The sequence below is a fragment of the Halyomorpha halys genome, unplaced genomic scaffold (genome assembly GCF_000696795.3).
Source record: "Halyomorpha halys isolate HHAL.00 unplaced genomic scaffold, Hhal_1.1 Scaffold937.1, whole genome shotgun sequence".
Lineage (NCBI taxonomy): Eukaryota > Metazoa > Arthropoda > Insecta > Hemiptera > Pentatomidae > Halyomorpha > Halyomorpha halys.
This window is the reverse complement of record NW_027109000.1, coordinates 486738-490749: the sequence shown is the minus strand read 5'-3', so window position 1 is coordinate 490749 and position 4012 is coordinate 486738. Positions and strand designations below refer to the sequence as shown.

At 36.1% G+C, this 4012-nt stretch overlaps 1 protein-coding gene across 2 annotated transcripts in view; it reads left to right on the top strand.

The window, feature by feature from the left end:
- The window catches only part of LOC106687248 (uncharacterized), a gene marked incomplete at its 5' end in the record, with an annotated part of 12134 nt that overhangs the window by 3010 nt on the left and 5112 nt on the right, over nt 1–4012 (top strand).

The window sequence follows — 4012 nt, the reverse complement described above, 5'->3', positions numbered from 1 at the left end:
TATAGTTATAGGATACGATATACTCTATAGTTATAGTTATAGGATTCGATATAATCTACTTGGCTCAGGTGGAATAAAGCACACCATAAAGCATTCAGGAAAATAAGGTATTATCCAAATGAATGGCTTTCTTTTTCGGATTTCATTAAGAAAACAAAAGATGGAGGAAGAGGAGGAGGTTTCCATTGGTTACCTTAAGGTGGACAAAAATAATTAATAGGCCCATTTGTAAGTTCTTTCCACCACTACTAGTATTCCTTAAGAAAATTCATACCAGAAATGTTCCAGAGATTTATGATCTGAAATATATAAAGGAAACTATGAACAGAAATTTACTATTTTACATGTAGATGGAAATAATGGCCATTTTTCTGTTCATAAGTTTCTGTTACTCCACAAAGAATTCAATAATATTTGAGTTTACTTCATACAGAATAAAATTAAATTCTGTAATATAATATTATTAAAATAATTGAGAAAAAAATTAATATAATTATTCTAACAACTGTAAAATTATTGTTTTTGAAAGTATTTATTTTTTCTATTAGCCATTTTTTATTTAACATTAAAATATTTACAATGATCTAATTCTGCTCATTAAAATACTTTGATATTAATAAATTAAAACCCTACTAATGTAAATATTGAAATGTTTTCTCCTTGTTAAATAACTAAATAATACTTTTTTTAAACTTGGTAACAGTAATTATGTTGTTTAGGAATTAATTTGCAATTACAATATGATTGAGGAAATTAAAGTGAGACAGTACAAAAAAAGTCTGAGTCAGAGGTGTGGTCAGTGGAGTAGTAATGAGTATAAATAAGTAAAACTTGGTTTTATTTAATTTGTGCCATGGTTCACCCAAAATTTAGTTCTTCATAATGGCTAAAAAGAAAACAAGATAACCATATTATAAGGAAAGCGATAAAAGAAAAGAAAATTCAGTATAACAAGAAACTGAAAAGATAAGAAATAATATAAAAAAAGGAAATGGTCAAGGTGTGGTAAAAATAACTCAAATAATAACTAAACTATCTATGGCGAAGCAGCATTTCGCCCCATTTGAATGATCGTTCACTAAGGTAGTTCCTGAACAATCAGCCTAGGGCGGCGGGAAACCTAAACTCCTCCAGTCGGCGGAGTATCAGCGAGAGGGGCACGCTCTGGAAGGCATGGCTACAGTCCATGAGATGAGGGCAGTTGCATTGTTGTTTTTCATACGCTCTATGGTGTGAGCGTGTTACTTCACCAGGTGATGGTCACATGGAACACCTCGTTGAAATGCGGTCTGCTCAGATAGTATCACACCCGCCTCCCTGCAGTGTTCCATGTGGTCATGTATCAGGAGCTCAAAGACCTTGCTCATGTGCGAGAGGAGGCTGATCGGACGACAGTGCTCTGGGGAGTCCCCTGTCTTCCCTGGCTTCAGTAGTGGCACCACAATCGCTCGCTTCCTGGCAGCTGGGAAGTAAGAGATTCGCATGGACGAGTTAAAGATATTCAGCAGGAAGGCTTTGCCCTTCCTTGGAAGCATCTTCAATAGGTCGCTTGGGATCTCATCTAGTCCAGAAGATTTGTTTCCCTTGGTGCGACGAAGTACCGACTCTAGACGGCCAAAGGTGGAGAAAATCGGCTTCTCGATGGGGCTCGGTGGTCTTCCCGGTGGTGGTGGAGGACGACTAGTGTATGAGTTATAATAATATACGAACTATTAATATTAGGATGAAAATAAAACAAACGATGGGAATGTAGAAGGAAAAACATTGATATACAAGTATGAATTAAATATAAACGGAAATGTAACCTAAAACGATCGTCGGTTTGGAAGTGGAATAAGATGACTTTTGGTTCTGTCCTCAGTTCTGCAACGAGCTAACAAGAAGTATTGATTATATATATATTTGTTCCACAACTCACGAAGTTCTTACCAATGAAGGTGTTAAACCTTCGAAAACATTTACCAAAATCGAGTTTACACTTAGGCCTGAGAACCTCAAAATGGCTGCGAAAAATTCAAGGAATAGTTTTACAGATCACAACTAGAATGACTGTTGAAGCTGAGGGAGTTGAAGCGTGACCTAAGCATATCTCTATGAGAACGACTTCATGTCTACAATGGCGCAGGTTCGATTCCGGCCTGGGCGGGATGACTTTTATTTCATGACGGTCCCACGGAATGTAATCTCGACCCTACCACTATATGTCGGTTTCTCTAAGGTGACCCCCCTCCTTATGTAGGTTAGAAAACACCAGGTAGAGAAAATTAATTACAATACAAGATAATTGGTGTTTAACTGGTGAAGTTTCTAGTGTTAACCATCTATAGAAATAAATATGTCTGTATCAACACTTTAAAGGTGTTATCTTCTCTATAGCAACACGAAACCTCCCTTGACTGGGATAAATTGAGACAAGTGGTCTGTGAAACCTTTGGACTCCAATTAAGTTCAGAATTGTCCCCCTGTGATAGATATTGTTCGAGATCTTGAAAGAAACACTTTGAGAAGAACGATTCGAAATCAATGAAGGAGCACGTGCGCAATCGGCTGATAAGTTGCACTCGAGCATTGTCTGGACAAGGAACATCAAAGCTTCCAAATCGATAACAAAATGTAGACTGCACGGGATACTATATTGAGGAATATTGAATTCTTCCTTTGTGCATAATAATTATCAATAAATTTATAAGAAACAATTAACGTTTATATTTTATTCACCCTTGTGTTGAAAAAAAAATTGAGATATATCGAAAATATGGAGGTGGAGGTACGTATATTGGATTGAATAGTTTGATAAATTATTTTTTATTTTAATATATTTATTGAAATTCTCAACTATATATTATATAATACATTCTGTAAATTTGATCTTAGTAAAAATGGAGTGTTACAGGCGTGTAGAGCAACTACCCATTGGTAGCACTCTAATGACATTTTACATTAGCAGGTCTTGTGACTATCCTCTTTTCAAGCGTCTCGGAGGATTGTCAGGAATGGAAGAGAATGCAAGGTTAGAAACTAGGGGGTCTGAGTGGTTAGGGAGTTTATAATGAAAGGAGTGATATCAGATTCGGGCTAGATCGGTTACAATGGGAATATTAAGGTCTTTATGTATGATTTTATTTGTGACAAAATAAGTGGCATTGAGGATTTTACGAAGGATTTTGGATTGTAAGGATTGGATACAAGAGGAATTCGAAGGTTTAGTGAAGCCCCAAATGTCCTCCATGAAACTCCATATGTCCAGATTGGCCTGACTACAGTCATGTAGATCAGTCTTTTGCAATGTGTTGGAAGTTTTGACCGTTTGTCTAGTATGTGCTGTAATAGTCGAAATCGACGTGCAGTTTCCTGTTTTTTCAGTCCTGTGTTGTTCCAAACTGGTGATCTGGGATTATACGATTGGAATCCAGGATGGGGTATAGGCGTTTCAAAATGAGTTTTTCAAGGATTTTGCCCATGATCGGTAATAGAGAGATAGGGCGATAGGATGATGGGTATTCTGGAGGCTTTTGTGGTTTGGGGATCATTTTAGGAGAAAGAAATACTTTATTCATTCATGCTGCCCAAATACATCGGGTTGCTACATTACACAGCATACTGATCAATCCGTGACATGACAAATATAAGTTACATATTTTTACAAGATATAATATAATAGATAGATAACATTTTTTTTTCCTTCCACAGTTTTCTTTTACTTTTCTTTTACAATTAATACCAGTCAACAAACTAACTACAAGTTTTCGATTTATTCCTTTTTTTTTCTTTCCCTTCTATTTCACAACCCCTATTTCATTTGATCAAAAAATTCCCCTATATAACAAATATTAAAATATTTAAAATAATAATTAAAACAACAAATAAGATATGCGATGCATGCATGCCATCTCACTTCTGGATAAACTCCCGTACTCATCAATTTCCATGCATGTGATGGTGTATGATTCCCAGGGAGTCAAGTATTATATTTTCTGTCAACCTAGCCACGTCCTGGACATCGACCCCGAGC